Consider the following 22,701-nt stretch of genomic DNA (forward strand, 5'->3'; position numbering starts at 1 on the left):
TATTTTATGAGAATAAAATACAATTTATTTTTATAAAATACATACATTTTATAAAATAAAATAATGATATGTTTAAATTTCAGAAATGTATAAATTTTCTTTGTTCTTTTTTAAGAACAAAAATTTATTTTGTTGTTCTCAAGAGGAAAAACAAAGTTTCCTTTGTCCTTCAAGAAGATAATTTTAAAAAATCACATTTATACTCAGGTAGACTTTTTGAGCTACTCCTCCTGAAGCTCCACCTACATTACATTATTCATAGATGAATAATGACATTCTTTATGCAATTCACTGCCAATGGTTATCCACTGAAAATTGGCTGTTTCCTTTCTCACACAGATGCGCCATATGACTGTGAGTGAGTGGAGGGGTGGATTTCTTTCCTTCCACTATAAACCGTCTTTGATAGCGATACTTTTTGCCCCAGGCATGTGAAACAACTGGAATCTTGGAGGGTAGAAAGACGTCGAGCCTGAGGGACAGAAACACAACAGAGTTCATGGCGCAGTGACTTCAGATAAATCTTGCCGAGTCAGCAGCCAGATCATCAAAACGATTCCTGGGGATTTTCTCAGGTGAGACGTTGCCTTGTTTTGCTGAACTTTTTTTTTTATATTTTATGTTCTCTACCAAAAGAAAACGGCTAATGCCACAGACCACCTTATCAAATCTCTCTAAATTTAATCTAAAATGTTATTCTCTCCATGTCTGAGCCAAAAGATCAAAAGACTTTATTGCAGCATTTCTATTTGGTTTTAACCATCACATATTCAGCGCTGGCATGCAGTGACATTTTAGAGGCAAACATCAAGTTGTTTTGTAAAGACTAGCTCTAGGCAGGCTTTGAGTTTGACTTGTTTTATTAGTTGCATCATAATGTGCAGTTAAAATCTTAAAAAACAAAATCTTTTGAGTGACACACGGACTGATTGTGTCCAAAAAATATGAGACTTTCAACTACTTCCCTTCACAAAGCTGTTTTTAGGAAAGAGTGTTTGAGTCTCTACCTATCACAGCACCACAGGTCATCAATCGATCGATATCCATCCATCCAAATCCAATCCAACCTAATTTAATTTTCAGAAAGCTGCAGCAACCAGTCCAGTCTCTCTGTTCTGATTGTCATATAAAAGATTAGAAACACCTTTATGTGTTGTTAGGGAACACCTTCATTTGTCACCTCAAAATTCATAATTTTCCGGTTTTGTAGTTGATTTTGTGATGTGACTACAATGCATGAGACAATGCAGAGGTGGGGAAAATCATCTAAATTGTCTGTTTTTTTGTCAATAAAAATGTTTAGATTTTTTTTATATATATATAGTTTTTTGTAAGATTAAATTGAGCCCAAAATTTAAGTTGGATTAATTGCCCAACCCAAGCTCTATGGTCTTAATTTCAATAATGAACAAGTATTGGACGTCATAAACTCAGACCTGGCTCAGTCATCTATCCACGCCGAACTGGTCCGGGTTCCTTTTATGGGAAAATGCTGCCTTTTACAATTGAACAAGCGCACTGAGAAACCACAGTGCACAACTTCTCCCAAATTGAAATGGAAAAAAAAAAATGTATTGTGATTTCTCTACTGGACTCCTTTTACCATGTTAATCCTGCTCCTGATCACCTGCAGGTTGTTGCAGTAGATAGTTCTCCTTCTTCAGCGTCTCCAGGTCGACTAACACCAAAACGTTTCCTCCTGTTGCGATCGGTATTTTTCACATCGACCTCCGGCGAAGCGACTTCGCCTGCTGCCTGGTGACACAAGCGCGAGCGTTGCCACCTCTGTTCTAGCTCCCTCCGAGACGAACAGAATCTCTTCTGTTAACCCTGCCAACGACGAAGCGAGCGTGGGCAGATGGAAGAAGAACCCGGTTCGGAATGTTCCTTAGATCGCAAAGTTCTTTTTCGAGTTGGACAAGAGTGACCAAGAGTGAAAGCTGGTTGGTGCCAATGAATCAGCCGTCTAACGCTGTTGTGATGTGTTATTATTTTTGCCAACATCTGCTATAAAGACTCAAGGTTGAATTTGCCTCTAGGGCAGCCGTAATTGCTGTGCATATGTTGTTTATGCGCTGTGCTGGAGCAAGTTTAAAAAAAAAACAAAAAAAAAACAAGAGAGAGCCTGTCCTGGAAATAACTTCAGTCACGCATTTGTAGTTGAGTGGGGTAGTAAGCGGTTAATTAGTAAGAGTAATTGGCTTTGTACTCATGTTGCTCTTAAGCTGACTGAACACTTTTGATATTGATTTTGCACTGCTTTACGTGTATTTTTACCCCATGTGGCAGCTATAAACTGCTGCGTTTTAGTGCGATTTTATGTGACTCTACCAATTTAATGTGTAAACAACCCCACTGAGTCCGATGGATGGATCTGCCATGATTCTTCACCTGTATGATGCTAATTGTTCGCTAACATTTTCGCAAAACATCAGAATTTACGCTTCTTTTTTTTTAAATTTCCTCCAATTGCATTTCTGTCAACATTTGCTTGGGGGCCTGAATCTTTTACGCTCGACTAAAACACAAACTGAGGAGAAATGTAACAAAATAATTAGACTGACGTTTCTACCAAATGAATCCTCACTGCTGCTGAAGCTGAAGCTGAAGCTGAAGCTGAGCGTTGGTGAATGAAATGGTTACTGCTGTAGAGCCTGCACTGCTAAAGGAAGTTTCACATTTTTACATTTTGAGCTCAAATCTGAACATGTCACACAAGAGGAATCCTAAAATACAAACAGTTTGATCTGCAACAGTAAGTAAAACCCAGTGGTGCAAAAATTCAATGAAAATTTATATTTCTAGATGTGATTTTTTTATATATATATATATATATATTTTTATGTATGAGCACAGATACATGTGTCACATGAATCATGCATTAACTAATGTATTTTTATCTTAAATAAATATGTGTCTTTAAATTAATTGCTAATTACACATAGCAATTATGACTTTGTTGAAAACATTAATATATTTAAGCTCCACATTACCAAAATAATTTTTTCTTATTAGACTTTACTGTATATTTGATTCAGGTTTTGATTAGGTCCTTGAATTTTAGAGTCATAAATCCAAACCTTACAAATATATTTCTTTATCAGCTTGTATTCGAATTACTACATATAACAGTGTAATACTGTAACAATTTATGATTAGTTGTTTTTAGTTTAATTTGTGTCACTTAGCATGAAGATCAAATAGAAATTCAAATGAACAAAAATGCTAAAAAAAAAAAAAAAACAATAAAAAGAACCTGGAGTTGATGTGGGGAGTGGATTGCAGGAGACATGAGTCGAATATGAATCAGAACAGGCGGTCCATCAATCATGTCTTGAAAAGGTAAATATTAGTTACACAGTGTCGTGGACGAGGGGCCCGCCTCCGATTATCTGAAGACGGGCAGGTGAGGCTGTCAGCCGGCTCTGTCCCCGTCAGAGCCGAGCACGAATCCCTTCAGAGAGCCTCCGACTTCTCACTTGTCAGATAACTAAAAACAGTCTGTCCTCGGGGATGGCCACCATCATTCTAATATATGCTGATTTGACTTTATGTTCCTCCGCCAAGGACAGAATACCACCTGCTGGAGGATCGGCTTTATGTGCATGTTTACGGGCATCTCCACTCCAGGGGCCTCGGCGTGAGCGAAGTCTTGCTGCTCCGCAAGGAGAAACCTGCCTTGCCTACTGCCACACCTCTCCGCTCATTTATCATAGTGACAAGTGAGCGAGGGGGAGCGCATCCTCACTTCCTCTCCGCTCACAGCCAGGCGACGTCTCCTCGCTGACAGATGGAGAAAATGAAACGCTGCAAAGAACGAATGACCAGAGTGTTGGCCAAACCGAGAGTTGCTGACATTTGGTTTTAGTCCCGTCTCCAGATGTTATCCCGAACTCTTCAGCGTCCCCTTGACCCTAAACTTAGAGTCGTAAAGTGCCGAGGTTAAAATATTCTCCAACAAAATGGGGGATAGCTCCAAGAAGCTAGCAAGAATATTTTGTGGAAGTATTTGCTTTTATCCCTGACCTGTCTGGTGTGTTTCTTTGTTTTCAAATATAATAAAGTTGCTTCCAACAAGTTTCTCTAATCGTAGAAAAAATTATTGCACACCGAGATTCCGAGTCTTTGGACCTTCCTCAAAGCCCCTAAATAACTTTGGCTAATAATGGAAATATGGTTATTTTTTTAAAATAAAGATCAAAATGTTAAAGTTGCCTTTTTTTAAAAAGGTCAAGTAACCTGTTTTTTTTTTTCCAATAGTTCATGCAACTCCAAATAAGTTTTTGTTTGGCTGGACAAAGGGGAAAAAAATCTCTTTGGATTGCAGAAGTTGTAGACCTGTGTCTTTGACCAAAGCAGTTTGGAAATTGTGACCAAAAAATATATTTTTTAATTCAGAATAGGATGGAAACATTATGTATTGATTTTCCTTTTTTTTTTTTTTAACTTGAATACATCTCACTCTCTAATACGCAGCGAGTCTAAAGTGCTTCATAGTGACCACCGATGGCCTTCAAAATGACTTTGTGCCTCAATTGCAAACCAACAAGTTACAGAAAGTATTTTTTTCAGAAAAACTTGTTGGCTCACAATAACGCCTACATCTTTTTAATTAAAATATTTCATATTTAGTTAATTTTTGAAAATGTTGAAATATTTTTTCCATTTGAATTTAAAAAATCAATCTTTTGTGGCCCTCAAATACTAAGTTTGCATACCACTGCTCCTATGATAGTGATTTACCTTCTGAATTAGTGTTCTAACACAACACAGTCATTTGGCTTTACTTTTTTTTAAACAATAAAAGATATCATGTGGTCAGATGGTAGGTGAAAATTCTCTGAAGGTACAGTATCTAAAATGATATTTCTCAAGTCGCTTTTCATATTTTCTTTACTTTGTGCCTGAGAACCAGAGCTGTGGACTCGTGCTATGGCAGAGCTCCAGAACCAGACATCAGAAGGCTACATTATTCGTGCAGAACACTGATCACAATGTTGTTTTTATGCTTGTTCAGGAAGATTGCCAATAATACCAAAGTTGAGACGCATGACATGAGATGACAAAATAGTTTCCTCAGCAAAGCCGGCACGAAGGCACAACATGGAAGTACAGTAGAGTTAACTAGTTGGGGAGGGTGACACAAAAAATATGAGCAAAATACTTCGGACTAACCTCAAGTCAACAACTTGAAAACAGATCGCTAACTTTTGTGCTTTCCTCGAAATGGAGATTCCACATTATTGCGAATTTAAACACAAGCCTTACTTAACCCTCTTGTGCTCCTTTAGGTCTTCATCTTAATGCTCGGCATTTAACACAACAACCCTCCAATAAACTTACCTCCACACTTCCTGAGATCACATTACCGAGGTGGGCCGACTTTGCGCCGTTTGCACGCTCTCGATGGCTTCCCCCCTTTTCCTCAGCGCTCCTCTGATCGTTTGAAATTCAATTATGCTAATCAGGGCTAAGGTCGGGAACATACAGGCTCGCTGCTTCTCTTCTCCTCTGCTTCATCTGCACGCCTTTGAGAATAATTATTCTTAAAAGCGTATCATTTAGGCCTCTTTAGATAGACGGAGTAATCGGTGCACTTTGGAGTGCGGCGGAACCTGCTGTGCATAGGAAAGAACCAAATCGACTGCTTGCGGAAAGTTGTAAAGCGGCAATAGGCATTCAGCTTCGCCGATGGAATTTTGCTTTTCTCAATATTTTTTTTCGTGGTATAATGTTTCCAAAGCAGTGCGGACAGCAGCCACAGTAAGAGGAAATGACCTGTCTTTAGCCCAGATGGTGGTTGTTTGCTGGATTACTAGCTTAAATATTCTGTCATATTCAGTTTTCACTGATGTATTATCGTTATTTTTAACTACTTATACAGTCATTTAACCAGCTGCTCTGTCCCTGCTGAAGAAAGGAAATGCAATAGCATGATGCGGCCACTACCGTACTTCATGCTGGGAGTGTTCCGAGTATCGGTACTAGAAATTTTACTGCAGATATTTCTCACTTGACATATCTCCATGCAAATTCTCATCCAACTGGAGGTGAATGTATTCCTTGTATTACTTTTATCTTGTGTTGCTATATTCGTTTTCATACTTTGCTCAATCCTATTGTAAATTTCAGGAAAGCTTTTTTACTTTTACTTACTTTTTGTCCACTTGAGCAATTTTTGAAGAAGAAAAGAACAATTATCTAACATGCATTATTCTGAGCTATGTAACAAGAAATGGTCTTAATCCTGATTTGAAAACATACACCACCGCCTGATCTGTATCTCCACAGCTTGAAGTAACACTTGGCGCCATTTTCTCCCTGATAAATAACTGTATAAATCTAGCCTTTAGTTTTCACATTACGTTGTCAGCTTAAAGTGGTCTGCCAGCCTGAAACGCCACCGGTCCACGGCGCTCTATTTATATCAGGATAAACATATATAATATATATTCCGGGGGTATATGTTCTGTAATATTATTATATTAGGCGCCACCGCGTCTCGCCTTCATAATCATAATTCTGCAACCCCACAGCTGCTTCCAGACCGTGGGGCTGCTGCCAACTGGCATTTCTTTTCCACATTTGGAGGTAATGTGTTGAATATATTTGTTTAGATCTGTGGACTACGTTCAGGTCCTGTGACAACCTAAAGTGCCACTTGGAAATCCATTCCACTACAAAGAATTTAAACAGATAATGAAGGAAATAAAATAACTCGCTGCATCCCAAATTGTTAGTCTGGACGTTTGTTTGTTTGTTTTTTTCTAATCTTATGAAAAATAAGCTGCAAAAATTTCTCCAGGCTTCTCTGAAGGCGGTGGCTGGTTCCCGGCGGCTTAGAGCCAGCAGATTAATATTACCATCTGTCCCCATCAGTGCGACGATGTTGGAGTCGCTCAGGAACAGGACAAAGAACTGTACTTTTATTTATTTATTTTTTTAAAAGGGGTTGCCCATGTTCGTCTTACAATGTGAGACGTTTTTGTCTTTTGTTCTGGAAAATGAGCTTAACTTTCACTTCAAAATGCTTTGTGTGTTAAAAAAAATTGGAGCAGGGACTGTTGGAAACGACCTAATCCCTGGAAATTGATCAACTCTTTAAACTATATGATCATTTAGTTCTTTTGAATATATTATTATGACTTGTAATTGTTATAGAACAGGTTTTATGGTGGGAAAGCTTTTTAAAATGTACAGTTGGTTGCAGTGTTTTGCAAAAGTATTCACACACCTCCGTGCATTTTATAGGGATTTATTTTATATATGGACCAAAATTAAGTATAAAATTGTTTTGTGGAGGGAAAATAATATGTGATTTTGCTATGTTTTTATGTTAAATCTGAAAAGTGTGGCATGTTATTGTATTTAGCCTTTTAAAACTCTGAAATTACAGCTGCAAGTTAATTTGGTTGCTGCACTTTCAGGTTTGAAGGAACATTGTGGATAAATCAAAGGTCACATCACCAGTTTTTCAGATATTTAAAACAAAACAAAACAAAACAAAAAAAAACACAAATCAATAATTTTCTATATTGACTTATATGAAATGTTTATGTCATCATATGTTTTTCAGCTATATTGCCCACCTCTATATGTAAGGTTTTGAACCTTGACCAAAGTTTTGCATTTTTGCATTTTCTCACCAGAGCTGCTGCTTAAAGTTACTTGAGGTGTCCACTAATTTTATTTAGGTGTGTCAGACTTTAAGAGGCAAAAATACGAATGTGCGCCACACTTTTCTAAACTTTTTCACTAGCTCCAAAAACGCATTGAAGTTTGCGATTATCACAAGTATGACTACTTCAGCACGCAGCTTGGACATTTAAGCCAACGCAAGGCTGCATTTCTGAATCATCGTGCGATAAGTTGTGATATGTCTTCCACAGCCGTGATCTTTTACAGCATTTTATTCCTCAAGGGAAACCAGACTGTAGTAGTAGATATCCACGCCAGGCCAGCTGTTTCTGCATGGATTCTTTCTAAACTCAGTGGTCACTTAACGCGATTTGTAGTAATGTCACTTATTTACCTCACAGAGCCATGCCTCTTCCTCCTGCTCCAGTTGGCCACAGTGACTGATATCGTTGTGGGTTATCCACAGAGCGGGTAGGCAAGCCGAATTGCCTAATGTACTGTAGAGAACAAAATGTTTGTAAATGTATTATTTGGCTTGATGAGACTGCCTCGGGCGGTTGTGTACTTCCATTGTTTGCCCAAGCTGTGGCTTTCTGTCAGCACTTTGAGTCCATTATCGCCGCCGTAATTTTCAGCAAATAACAAGGAGTTAATGTACAGGCGAAAGCGGTAATGTGGCCAATATGGCGATATCAAATTTCTCAAAGTGAGCCCACTTTAACTGAGTATCTGCGACCGTATGAGAGCTTTAAGCAGCAGTGTCGGGATGTGATGACATTTACGGAGGTGGAAGCTTTGGCCGGGTCAAACATGCGGAGGTCATTCATGGTGAGTCTGGGCCGCACGCGCGCTCCGACCTGCCAAGAAGCAAAGACGACTTCAATAACTCGGCGAATCAGGGCTACAAAAGGCACAAGGAGGGCTGTCCTTGGGTGTGATGGATCGAGCAAAGTCAGCCTTACAACAGAGTGATACACTGGCAGTTGTTTCACACAACACTAAATTGCGCCAGCTGACCGGAAGCCTGCATATTTTACAGTATCAGTCACTGTCTGGTGGTTTGCAAGTAATAATAGGAAAGGTTTGTTTTCATGGCTTTCAACGAAGCAGTAAAGACAGAATTATATATGTATATTCTTGCTGCTTCTATTGTTTAAGGGGAAAAGAAGCAGCCAGGTGTTGCTGTTCAAAGGTACTTGATTGTTCGATGTTCAGCCAATCTGACCGCCAATGTAAAAGTAAGGAGTTTGGTGGTCTGGGACAAGCAGGCATGTGATAGAACACAGGCATGTGATAGAACACAGAACACCAGAGTCACTGATTCCACAATCTGAAACGGGTATTTAGAAACGGTTTGAGGTCCATCATTTCACAGGAAGAACGAGTGTTCAATTTGCTGGTTTGAGGTGTACAGTGATGTTTAACACAATGACAAGGGAGGAAAACACAACGGGCGATTTTTAGAGGAGAAATTTCTTCTAGCCACCAATGTAGCGAAGGTTATAAAGATTATTCAGTTTCCTTGAAGCATGCCAGCACGTAATAAAACAATGACAAGATGGGAGGGCATTTGCAATAACTTTAAAAAAAGAAATCGTCACCGGCCCATCAGTCTGAGAAAGTTTCCATATAAGTTGAAGGCCTTTAACTCAAGGCCGGACTTTAGAAACCTTAGTGAACAAGTTAGTTTATTAGAAAAAAATTAAACAGTTTACTTTGATTCTAATCTGCTGTTCCACCTCTTCTACAAGTTTGATTGGATCGAGATCTGGTGACTACAGAGGCCAGTGGAGTATAGAGAACTCATCGACAGGTTCAAGAAGCCAGTTTGAGGTGATTTGAGCTTTGTGATGCTCTGTTGCAGGGGGGCATCAGGAGACAGGCAACCTATAGCCACTTTGGCTGTAATAGGTGCTCCCTTAAGCCACCGTTTCCTGGGCATTTTACTCTGACATCAACAAGGCATTTCCACACACTCAACTGTCACCCTCAGGATATTGTCCTTAGACATTTCTTTTTTTTTTTACAGACCATTATCTGTAGAAATGCTCAGATCAGCCTATCTGATACCAATAACCATGCCCCATTCCTAGGATCTTTATTTTTTGTTAAATCTTCAACAAGCTTCAACAAGTCCACTTCTTCTGTATGCTGAGTAGTGATTGGCTAGTTTGATAAATCAGTTGAACTGGTGTTCCTGGTACAGTAGCTGGTGACTGTGTTGGATTTCTAGGTGCATCTTTCTGAGGATGCTAGAGGTTGGATTGGCTTGGAAGAAAGTTTAAAGAAAAGTCAGGAAAGTGAGACACGTGCTTTGACCACCATTGCTGTAATCACAGTATAACAAATCCATCTAGGCAGGATTGGCATGGTTAGCAGTAAAGCAGATCGTTCAGCTGACAATTTGACATTTTAAAAGTTAACGCACAAATTGGTTTATGGTTATCTGTAACAGATGAAAGTTTATGAAAAGAGACATACGTGATAAAATCGGGCAATTCCACATGTAAAATATCAGTTAAAAATGGCTTAACTTACATTTAATTTATAGAAATTATAAGTGTTACTATTTTTTTTTCTTCACTGGATAAATAAATTCAAGTTAAAACCTATGTTAGGATTTGTCTTGAATGCTCAACAAGGGAGTTTAATCAAAAAATAAAAGCTATTTTAGCAAATCTTTAACAACGGTTCCTAGAATACTCCAGTACACCGGATGTACTTTCTTTTACAACAAACAGGTTTTCTGCTCAGACCAAGCTTCCATATTTTACTTGAAATCCAATAACTCTGGAGAAAAAAAAATACATGTTTGTGGTTTTATTTGATTTGCAGCATCTGGGAAGACTGGTGTCTGAGAAACAGTCATGGGTTTCTATTCAATTTCTCTGAAAAATCACTTTCACCTTTTTTTTTTATTCCTTGTCATGTAGATTCCTTTGAGGAGAGCTGGAGAACCCTTTGAATTTCTTTTTCAATGTTAGAAAAAAAATCTCTCTCAAAAATGTTTTTTCTGTGCAAAAGTTGCAAAATCGGGTGAAGCAGAAAATAATAATAATGTGACGGAAGGGAAAAACGATATCTTATCCTGTTTGTCCTTTGTAGAAAACGAGCTAATGATCTGGAAAAGAACATTACAACAAACCAAAAACAACATACAGTCATATTGAATCAAGCAGAATATTTTCCTTTTTTTTTTTGCATGTTTGTGGTTTGGAGAATGTGTCTTTTAACACCTTACTTCACGTAGTGTCAGGATTGGTGTTGGTCCTTGTCTTGTTAGGACCTGTCAAAACAAAAGCACTTCCTTTTTTTCTGCAACACAGAATTGAAATGAACTAAATAAAGTCTTTTTTGTAGTTTGAACACGTCGCCACTGCCACACGGGCCTCCACATGCCGAACATGTAGAGCCATTTTATTTCAGCTGTGGACTCTTGCTCGGTGTCGTTGCTTGGATACGATGATAAAAAAACTTAAAAAAGCAAGACATTACAGCAACCATTGAACAAAGTGGAGCCGTGCAGAACACCACCAGCCTGGCTACCTCTTGTCAGTCTGGCCTACAGCTTGGTCACTCACCGCTGTGGAATGGCATCGCATTCCTCAGCCTGCATGTGTTGCCAGTCAGTGCAGGTTGGTATGTGCATAGAAATTGCCTGTTTTGTTCCTTTAGTAAGAAGTACACAGCTCCAAACCATCACACTTCCTACACAAAAGTTGTTTTTTTTGTTTTTTGTACTGCAGAAAGGATTTTAGAAGTTTTGTGTGTATAAATATGATGGAAAATTTTGCATTTTCCTTTTTCAGGTGAAGTAAAAAGAATATTACAAATGTCTGAGATTTATTGCCAAGAATCCTTGTTAAAACAATAAAAAACAAATCCCATAAAAAACAATTTTTTTACCTTGTAATACCAATATATAAGCCGTTGCTGAACGGGGCTTTCCCAGTATTTCAGCTTTAAATTGTAAAATCACAACGAGGTGTCTTTAACAATCTGGCCACGTGGGGGTCAAAGTACTTTAAATGCAGTGATACTTTGAAATTTTTTCTGATTGTGTGCTAAATATTGCTGCATTTTCCTGAACAGCTGATCCACCAACACTTTCCAAAGTCTGCCAATGCGTTTACGAATGCTGGGTATGAAGAATACAACAATACATTCCTGTTGTTACTGAAATAAGTAACTCCACAGTACCAAACAGAGTCCTTCTATGTAATTCTTTGCATTAAGTTATTTAATGACCACTTGCATGAGCGCCTACGTCCCAAGTACAGATGGCATTGGACCCGCTTTTTAAAACAAAAAACCCAACCATTTCCACAGGATGTATAATAATTGATATTTGTTAATTACCTCAGTTTTCCCACAGGGATGCATAGATAAACCATGAAGAAATGAACATTTTCTGTGACGTTTGTGAAGCCTTTATGCGAGAGTTCCTCCATTGACTGGCACTGAAGCTAATTTAAAACGAGCAGTTCTGAATTATCCATGGCCCAGTGGAGTGGTAAACATGCAGTTTGTAATTAGGCAACAATAACAAATGCTGCATTAAAACTCAGGGGTACATCATTTTGTCCGCCCCTGATAAAGAAAAGGTTTGAATTAACTGTAGGGGAACGCTTGGAAAATGTGCTTCCCACGACAGTAAAAGCAGGCAATTTAGCAAGAGAAATGCCAACGCCAGTGAGTGACAGAGGTATGTGTTAATATCGTTCTAATGCAGCGTGGAGGCAATAAAAACTAAAATTGGATGGGGGCTAAATTCATTTCAGGAAGTGCTGAAAAGAAAGATCTACATCCAAAATGTCACAGCGGATATTGAAAGAAGATGGAGTGTCAAAGGCAGCGCGACCTTGTCAACTACATCAAGGCACCTTGAGTCGCCGGCTATTAATGTATTCCAAACACAGACACGGTTTCTGAGAGACCAGCTGTCCCTGGCTGTAGTCCAGCCGCCAATCATCTCCCGAAGACAAGCGGATTCAGAAGTTGAGCCCCAGGCAGAGCTGAGCCAGGGAACGAGCGTGATGGAGAACCCGCTGGGGGGACACAGCAAGAAATGAGAGGAAATAAAATGTTGATTTCAGAAAGTGAAAGATAGGCTTCAGTGGAGTTAAAGCAACGGAGTCTGCAAGAGAAACCTTGGCCTTTACGGAAAGATTAAAAAAAAACAAGAGAAGTAAGTGCAAACAATTGAGAGTCTTATATCAGCATTAGCTGAAAGAACAATCAGAGGAAGAAGCCATTACTCTAAGGGCAAAAAGAAGAAAGCTAGATTATAGTTTGCACGTTTTTAGAGACATCTTGTGGTCTGAAGAAAATCGTACTAAAGGAAAAAAGGAATCTTTTGTAACTGAAGACAAAATCCAACTTGCAAAGTATAAAGGTGGATGTATCATCGGTGGAGTTTTGCTACAAGAGTGAGTGTTGCACATCTGAAAAATATGGCAAAATCAGGAAAAAAAACCTTAAACATCTCGAGACATGAGCCAGGAAATTCAAGCTTGGCAACAAAAAGATCTTCCAAATGAATAATAAGTCACATGACATAAAAGGCAGTTTTACCATCTACAAAAAATGTATGCACATCTGACTTTGAATTAATACATTTTATTTATAAAGTGCTTTTCATGACACTCAAAGACACGGTTCAATAACAAAAGCAACAACATGAAATCAGATAATCAACATTGACAGAGATTTTAAATAGGTGATTTCGAGTAGCGAAGTAAAGGGAAAAATTATTTAATTGCCTTGGCCTTCAGAAAATACAAATTTTTGTTGGGAAACAGTAAAAGTTTAGCCTGATTTTGTGGTTTTATGCATGCGCAAACATCTGCTTTTTGATATTAGTAAAATTTAATCAATAACTAAAATGGGGTTAGTCACATATATATTTTATTTTCTGACCACCATGTTTTTTCCTCCACAGCTCCGTCTTGTATTTAGATCAGTAACTGCCATGAGAGTAATTCCCATGTTAAACAGTTACTCCACCGTGTTGATGGTTCACTTTCTTGCTCTATTTACTGTTTATTTTTTTCAGCTGGAATAAAAGAAGAAAAATCGTCATCCCAGACTAAACTTCTGTGAGACATTTAACTCAGATCTGTCAAAACACAAAAGTATGTTTCACCCCTTGCAAACTGGAAGCGGGAGAGAAGAGGGAAACGGTGCAAACCAAACCCTAAAAACAGGCAGTCTCCAAGCGATAAAACAATAACGCGGCAGAGGCAGGAGGTCAGACTAGAACAAGAAGCTAAACATCCTCTGAGCCACGGTTTGAAATTTAATCACGCCTGCTATTTTTATTTTTTTTTGGATGCGACTACCATCCAAAATTGTCCTGTGTGGGATTCACAGGACAATCCCACACAAGTTAAACCCCAGGCAGATAACGGCCACATTTTGATTTTCTTCAACAATAATTGAAACGGGATCAGCCGTGTTTATTCACAAAGATGGAACGCAACTCAAATTTCACTTTGTTCCCAGAATGTGATTTAGTTGCTTCTCTCGTCTTAGAGTTCAGGATGAAAGTTCATACATAATACAAGATAGCAGATAAAATTATTGTATAACTTGATTTTTTTTCTTCTTCTTTTTTAGGAAATTTTAACGGAACAAACTCATATCTTTTTTGGGGGGGGGTAGTCAGAGGACAGGCATCGAGGTTTTGAAACTGTCCTTGAAACCAGTAGCAATAGCTTCAAGTGGAATGTGACACGTGTCTCGGGGGTTTGACGGTATTAATCCATCTGCCAATCACCACGGGCGACCGGTCCACTGAGGAACCCCGAGTGTGTTTATTAATTAAGACGCTGTCATGCTGAGCGTAGAAGTATTTGGTGCACAACAAGACAGTATCATTATCCCGGCCACTAGGCCTGCAGCTGAACGCTTCTGTTATTCAAGTCGCTTCTTCTTTTTTCCCCCTTTATCTTGTTGCTCAGTGACATTTCAGGCAGGTTGGTTTATGAAGTAATGTCATCTGGCAGCAGGAGTTTTTCCATAACTGTAAAATAATAGCGTTGTAATGACATAAGAAAAAAAGAACTATTTCTGTTGCACGGGCATTAATATTCCTCGCTGTTCCGGTCTGTATTGTCAAAGAGACGGTGAGATGTCAATATTTCAGAGAAATGGAGCGTCTTTGATTGAAGGCGGGATGTTGGAAAAGGACATGAACAGAGAACATTTGGACGAACAAATGCTAAAGAGAAAACGCAAGAAGATCTTGAAATAAACTTGAAGAACATTGCAGAGTCATTGCAGAAATTCCATACATTAAGTGAAACTGCATTAGCTCAATTTGAACACATGTTTCTAGTGTTTTCATTTATTACGCAAGACCATAAGGGAAAAAAATCTTATTCGTTATACTAATGTCATGGAATTGAGTCGATGAAATAAACTTTTGTTGATGATATTCTGAAATACATTACAACGTGGACAAAATAAACATTACTTTAATTTCAATTTGTCTTAATTTAACGCCAAAATCTTAAACTAAGTTTGTTGCTTACAGAAGTGCTACTGTTCAAGTGTCTTCTTGCACTTGAACATGGAGGATGCAGCACACTGAGGACAGAAAGCTTAGTGCGAACCAACTGACTGTGTTTCTACAGTTGAAGTGTATAAAGAATGATTTTAATGTGACTCAGTGACAGGGCCTCGGCAGAAAAATGAGGCTACCTTCCCCCCAAGGGTTTCTGTGTTTCAGCTGATAATTGAAAATAATGTAAAAATAGTCATGGACTGCGGACATGGGTTAACTCTCGGAGGACGGAGGACTAAGGTCAAACTCTCTCCTTTTACTTTTAATTTCCGTATGATTAATTAAACAGCCAGAGTTGGGTGGGGAACATGTTTTACACTTGGTGTTGGATGTTCTTCGTTGATTTCAAAAGTCAAATTGATTTAGTAACAAAAGAGCGTGGATTCCTGGGGGTGAAGGAAATTAGACGCAAGGGTTACACATAATAACGGTAATTACAGTCTGTCCCACATTAATGGAATGTGGTCAAACTTTTTTTTTTATTCCTTTCTCTTTGTAACTTTACATCTTCGCTCTCCAGATCAAAGCTCTCTAAAACGTCACGAGTGTTTGTACAAGCACATTATTGACTCGTCTCGATTGTCTGGGTTTCACTCATCAAAGTCCCTTTTAAAAAAAATACAGACTAGCAAAATATTCTAATTAGTGTTTCAACCTCTAATCTTCCTTTCTAATCTTTAAAACCTTAAAATCTGTGATGCAGCCAAAGTAATCTTGCTTTAATTCCCTCAGTGATCAGCGAAATGTGTATCTAAGTAAAAGCTGCAATAGGATTACTTTCATAATGAGCATAATTACACAACAACACGGCACTCTTCCCTGTAATTGAATTAAAACATATGATGTAGGCTTAAAATCTGCAACATTTTTATTCTGTCTCTGGAAATGTTTTTCTTTTTTCGTTAAGCCACGATTAGAAAGTTCCATTCAAGTTGTTTCACTCTCGTTTCAATCTGCTTGATTATCAGAGTAAGAGGCTTTCACACAGTGTAAGCATCATAATTGTCAGACAGTGGAAGACAAACATGCACAGTGTGCATCTATAAAACCTAAACAACGGCAAGGTTAGCTGGTATGAGGGAGGCGAGAATCTCAACATCAAACGTTCCATCAGTCATCCACATTAAAACCATCCCACCGTTTTGCCTCTGCTCAGTTATGCATCGGCTCAACGAGCCCTAAGGTGCTCTGCGGTATCCGTCACCTAGCCTGATTAGCAGCAGATGCTTTCAACATTTAGGGTTTTCAAGTTCATTACAGCTGATGTTGTTTTTAATTTTTAAAAAAAATAAAGGACGTAAAAAACTGAATCAAAACATTGCTTAGTTTGAGTAGAGTGTGGCGCCCCCTCTGACCTGGACACAAGAAACAGTTTTGTGCCAAACAGCCATGTCTTCTTCTGTGGTGGGTCTGCCTGAAGCTGTTGTACCTTAGCTTGTCTGTGTTTAATTGGATAATGTTTGGGATACAAAGGTGACGCCCCAACACAATACAGAAACGCACATGACTTTTCGGACGGGGGGCTGTCTTGTTGAAACTGCACTGTGCCAACAGGGTGATAGTAATCACTTAATCACTACGAGGGGGTTATGAGGTCGTACGCTCTGATTTCCCCTGTAAAAGGCCGGTAGTAACAAAGCGTCGGTTCCTCCACATTGCCAGCAGAATAGGTCCTTCCATACTTGGGCATGATTGTTGTCATGGTAATGCAAGGTTTATCCTTGAGAATTATTTGTAGCCAGCTGCTGCTGATGTTTGAAGGCAGTCTTGGGATGAAATAGTGACCTGATAGTCCTACTGATGTCAGTAGATGAGAACAGGGTCGCAAGGGTTGTGGAAATACATTGCTGTGAGAGAATTTAGCGCCTCATAGATTTATTCTGTTTTAATTGTTACAATGAAAATTCAGTTCCTAGATGACGAACTCATCTAATGAAGCTGCATTATGTAACTTTTGTAAACGGTATATATATGTTTTTATATATATATATATTTATTGTACCTGTTACCATGTCATGACAGTATAACTTGATAGATAAAATCAAGCTCTTCTGCCTCCTCCTTGTAGTCCCACAGCCATCTTCAGAAATACCCCTTTCCTGGTCAGAAATAACCAATCAGACCCAGGAGGAGGGTCTAAGCACTGTCAATCAAGTTTGTGTACGCGCTGGTCAATGTGCTTAAAGTGGAAAAACAACTTACTGTTACAGGAAAACTGCTTGTCCGCAATGATCTGTGTCCATGCTAACTAGCCTGGGCATTCTCAATGTGGGGAATTATCTGTAGCATAGCAGAGAGCAAAGGTGAGGGTGTGAGCAACATGTTACACCAGAATGATTGACGGCGCTAAGACCCTCCTCCTGGCTCTGATTGGTTGTTTGTAGTTAAGTGGTGTGATTGGTTGTTTGTAGTTAAGTGGTGTATCGAAGTAGAAGTAGTAGTATTGGAGTATTGGTCTCATATTATACTATGGAAGTGTGAGTCAGATACATAGGCACTTGAACAGGGAGAACAATGATTGCGGGAATAACTACAGTTCCATATCATTTGCAAACATTACAGTCGGGATGTAAAATGGATTTATGACGTAAGGTGGTTAGAGTGTGTGAGTATGTTAGCTGTTAACTTGACAAAGTAGTTTAAAAAGACTAAATTTCTCTAAGAAGTGGCTGAAAATTTAACCCCTAACATAAAACAGCAGCAGAATAATTGTAAAACTTCACACTTTCATCTGTTTGGTATTGTTTTGTGGTGCTATTAGTTTGTCACAGCTGGAGAAAATGCAGTTTGTTTTAACCAAATAAGTATCTGATAGATGCCACCGCCATGAAGAAACACTATTGCTATGCATAGTAAATAGCGCACAGAGATGCTGAGGGTGATTGTTTGTAGAACCCGAACGTTTCTTTCCACATAACAGACCAATGTTCCCTACATGTTGTTTCAGTAGACCGTTCCCTCTCCATGGTGTTTCCCACATCTTGTGAGTTAATGAGTGGACTCCAGCACCCGGCTGCAACCCTGACTAGTATTAAGTGGCTTTAGGAAATGGTTAGGCCTTCTCGCCATCTCTTCCCCAGGAAATGAGTGCATACTTATTTAGCATTAGACTCATTGTGACAGAAATACGCACCGAGTTGACAATTCGTCCATCGCTAGGCGATCCAGTTCAGATTTTCACATCCTTATGGCAGGGCACATAATGTCCTGAGCAGAGGTCAGCATGGTCAGCCTGACCCATCAGCAGATATATAACAGATATAATTAAAACTACGCCGCTCCTACCATTTGGCCAATTTTCCTGCTTTTACCGCAGCCACTTCAACAAATTGACCGATGCCATTCATTATTGCTAGCTGTTTTAATTCTGTTGGGAGATTGTTAGGTATTTCCAATTTGTTATAAAATGTGTAATATCTTTTTTTAAAAACTGAAAAAAGTAAAACAAAACTCAAGCCCATAATGTCTGTGTGATTGACATGAGAATTTATTCATACACTTTCAAGGTCTCTCAAGCATTTACTCCGCAACACTTCAAAAGCTTCCAGAACACACTGAGTGGGTGCATGATTAATGTCATTTACCGCTAACCATCCTTACTTCCTAATGTACGCACTGTAATGCACTCCAACTCTCTGCTCTCGTGGAGTTTAAAAGGCTTTCAAGTTGTTGTATTTGATTTCCGCAGGATTTTTAATGTGCCTGCTTTCCAGTGGCAAGCCGCAAATGCTCAGGCCCCCGCTGCCTCGCATTAATGCAGCCTCTAAAGCTGTTGTGAGCCTGATTGAGCAGTCCATCTTACTGCCTTTTTCTTCTTCTTTTTTTTCTCCAACATCTCTCAGGCTTAACTAATGCAGGCAAGGAGACATCAGACTTGTACAGATCATAGAATTGTATGCAGCTGCGCGTCATTCCCGGTGTGGTCGAAGTAGCGGTCACGCCGGTGACAGATTTGATGTGCGGACAGAGGCACAATGTAGTGTAAAGGAAATAATGCTTTGTAAGTGGTTCAGTCTCCCGACTTCCAGCGAGATCTGTCAAACTTTTGAAGTTGGCAAAAGGAAAAAAAAACAAAAAAAAACTTTCCAATATCAACAGCCTCTGTAATCTACAAACACAGCAGACTTAGAGTTGCTAGCGGGAGCCACAGCTGAGGTGAGATCCAAGGCAACTTCTGAATTGTCAGCTCAGACACAAACAGGAACTCGCGTACGCACCGACCCTCCCAATCCTTGTAAGATGTAGACTCACCATCAGGCATAAGCGTCCCTCCCCTCCCTGCCTGCCTCATTCCCCCAAAATGTCTCTCTTCTCATGCAAACGGTAGCAGATAGACTTGTGGGGTTTATTGTCAAGATATCACAAAGACAAAGAGCCAGCCCCCTCTTGGGATGACTGAGCTTGATCAAAGCAAAGCTTTGTTCCAAGTCGAGATCACTTTTCAACTTCTTGAGCTAATGAACAGTTTATACAGCCTAATGAAGTCATCAGTGGCTAGCGAAAGTGACAGTGTTTTTGGTGTTGCTAAACAGCACATTCTCAGAATAACATTGTTAAAGTATCGCTTTGCTAGGCGGCAGCAGCGGCGGCGCCGTAGAATGAAAAAGTGGGAAATGATTTCACACTCTGTCTCCGCTCCCATCACAAGAACAAGCATGTCAAGGATAATCAATGTTCGCGTGTCTTTGGATCATTTAGTTCCTCCCGTATGCCAGTCGGTTTATGAGAAAATGTCAGATGCAGAAATGTGCAGATGATCTGCCTCCCACATACTCAGAGCTGTCGCTGTGCTCCCCACTGCCTCCCCCAGCAGTCCACTTGGCCATAATGTTAATGTGAGACAAAGTATAACTGCAGTTGTCCATTAATCTAAGGTTGATCACCATTCATTAGGGGGTGCATACGGGGAGCCCATTGAAACGGTCTCTGTGTTGTATTACAGCATATTACACAGCGGCTTGATGGCCGGGTTTACAAGAAAGCTGCGATCATATTAATATAATAATTCTTATTCGGATCGGAACCTCCAGCTGTACCAAAATGAACAGTTGTTAGAACAGTAATTATAGTGAGAAACACATTTTATTTTGTAACTGATCCATTTAAAGTTCTATACATGACAATGGATTATGATTACGGAAAGCAATGCTCTGTTTAGAGAATTAGCTGCCGCAGTTGACTGTGCATTAGTTTAAATTCTAGTAGAGACACCAACATGCTGACGGGAAAGTTAAACGCAGATGTTACTTTGGACAAGCATAACCATGCTAAGATGATAATTGTAAAGTAAAACAGAAATGTTAAAAGCCCGTACATACTCCGCAAGAGCTTTGAAAAGCTGAGCCTTCTTTCTTACCGCACATGTTGATGTACGGTTTGGGATCTTTGAGGGTGGAGAACAACAAATGATGGATGCAGCAGTCCGCATCATTTGTAGACAAGACGAGAGCTATGTCCTTTAGCAAGATGTTGCTGACTGATTTCTTTTTGCCGTGGCAAGATGGGTGTTTTAAAAAGGCTTTTATGGCCACAGATGTCAGCGCAACTACTTTCCCCCACAAAATCTATAATCCTGTTGGGTACAGGGAGAGTGACGAAGAATTTATTGATGGCAGGTTCTCTGAAGTGTTGCCCCGACTCATTAAAACTCTCCATGTGTGCAGGGACTAATTCTACTGCATAGTCCTTCACAGAGGATAGCATGATCTTGTGGACTTGCATATGGGAAGTATAAATACTAAGGGCTTCTTCTTGTCCTGCTAATCTGTGTTCTACTAATGTTTGGTATGTCTTGGCGAGGCATGGTATTTTTCTGACAGTAGACTCAAGTGAAGAACTGTACATTGTGTAGTTCAGCTACTTTCTGGATTATCTCTAGGCTGGACAGTGTTTTTCATCTAAAGGGCAAAAAGATACTGTAATGTTTTTGGTTGTGTTTTTGCAACACAACCAAGTGCATTCTTCTTTTGGCAATAACATGCATTCTCTTCTGAGCTTTAGGAAATCTGAGGAAATCATGAAAAGTTCGAAATACAAGTCAGTACTGACCTAACACCGTTAGATATTTTTCAGCATCACTACGAGTCCCAGCTTGCATCGAGGTCAGCAAAAGAACAGCTTCACCACGAAAGAATGTATGTCTGTGATTGGTCAGGTCAGGCTCCAGAGCCTAATCTGACAAGAAATCTATGGAGTTGGCCAAAAAAAAAAAAAGGCCATGCACAACAGATGCCCTCACAATCTGGTAGATTTCGAGAGGTTTTGCAAGGTAGAGTGTTCAAATACTGTCAAAATATTGGATGCCGACAGACTGCAGGGAAAGGAAACCGAATGCCGAAATTGAATCAAACGGTGATTCAACAAGGTATTTGTTTAAGGATGTGAAACCCGGTTATTGCAGCTGTTTTTGTTTATTTGTATCTTTCCTCCAGGCAGATTGGCCTGTTTTTCAGTTGAACTGTCCAGGAAATGCGTTCATTTAAAGGCCTCCTGACAACGACAAACTTTTTTAAACAAAGATGTGTTGACTTGTGGGATCCACTATACAATAAATTACGAAGCGTTGTCAAAGTGCGTTAATTGGAAGGACAAAAACCTCAAAACATTTTTACTTAGATGTTTCCATTGTTATTTTAAACTATCTTATTTTCAGTTAAATCCATTTTGACTGAGCCTAAAACCAGTTCTAAAGTGTAAACGGTTTTGTTGACGGTCTCAAAGTCAAGTCGTTCATGACGATGAAGCATGAAGCAAACTCTCCAGTTGAGGAAAATCAGACATCTTCCATTGTTGAGTCATGCACTGAGGATTAAATATGGAATGATTCAATTAATATCTTTGAAAGTCGATGGAGTGAATCCAGAGCAAAGGACACCTTGTGCAGATCCCGTCGTCTCTGTTAATGATTTCACGTAAACCTGAGTGTAGCGGCTAAACTTCAGTTCCTAAGAACTAATCTGACCTTTTATTAGGATACCAAAGCACAAGGGAATCGTATCTGAATATAAATATGCACATCAGCTGTTCCGATCTGACCTTGTGGGATGGCTCGCCCCGGCAATATGTTCAGCACATATGTTCCTCTGGCAAATCTCGCGAGCATATACAATGCGTTATGCGGCGCTCTTCGAAACACCTTAAACATCTCTGTCATGGTGAGTGAGAGCTGCTCTGTCCTTTGGACAAACGGAGAGCTGTACTGTAAGGAAGACTCTGCGCCATCTGCCAATCGCTTTCCTGTAATAAAAGTGGGGCTCGCTCAAACAAAAGGCAATACGTACTCTCCTCACCACACTGACATAGCAAAAGAGTGGGAAGTCACAAATCACTTATGGCCGAGAGACAGGTTTACTGCGGCAGTAACTCTCCCCCCGCTCTCCACCGAAGCACACACACCGATGCTGCAGACCGATCATGGCGACGTAGTTGCTAGGAAACACCTTGGGGCCAGCTCCCTTAGTATCTGACCTGATTAGTTAATTGCAAAAAGTGAGTAA

The 22,701-nt window shown here is 39.6% G+C and overlaps 1 protein-coding gene across 1 annotated transcript in view; it reads left to right on the plus strand.

Moving 5' to 3' along the window:
- Positions 1-442: 442 nt before the first annotated feature.
- The window catches only part of cald1a (caldesmon 1a), a 133,529-nt gene continuing 111,270 nt past the window's right edge, over positions 443-22,701 (plus strand). The window contains exon 1 of the mRNA XM_017302820.2: positions 443-575. The gene's annotated coding sequence lies outside the window, so the exon portion shown is untranslated. The remainder of the gene's footprint in view (positions 576-22,701) is intronic.

Source organism: Poecilia reticulata, chromosome 23 (assembly GCF_904066995.2).
Source record: "Poecilia reticulata chromosome 23, P_reticulata-male-v2, whole genome shotgun sequence".
NCBI lineage: Eukaryota > Metazoa > Chordata > Actinopteri > Cyprinodontiformes > Poeciliidae > Poecilia > Poecilia reticulata.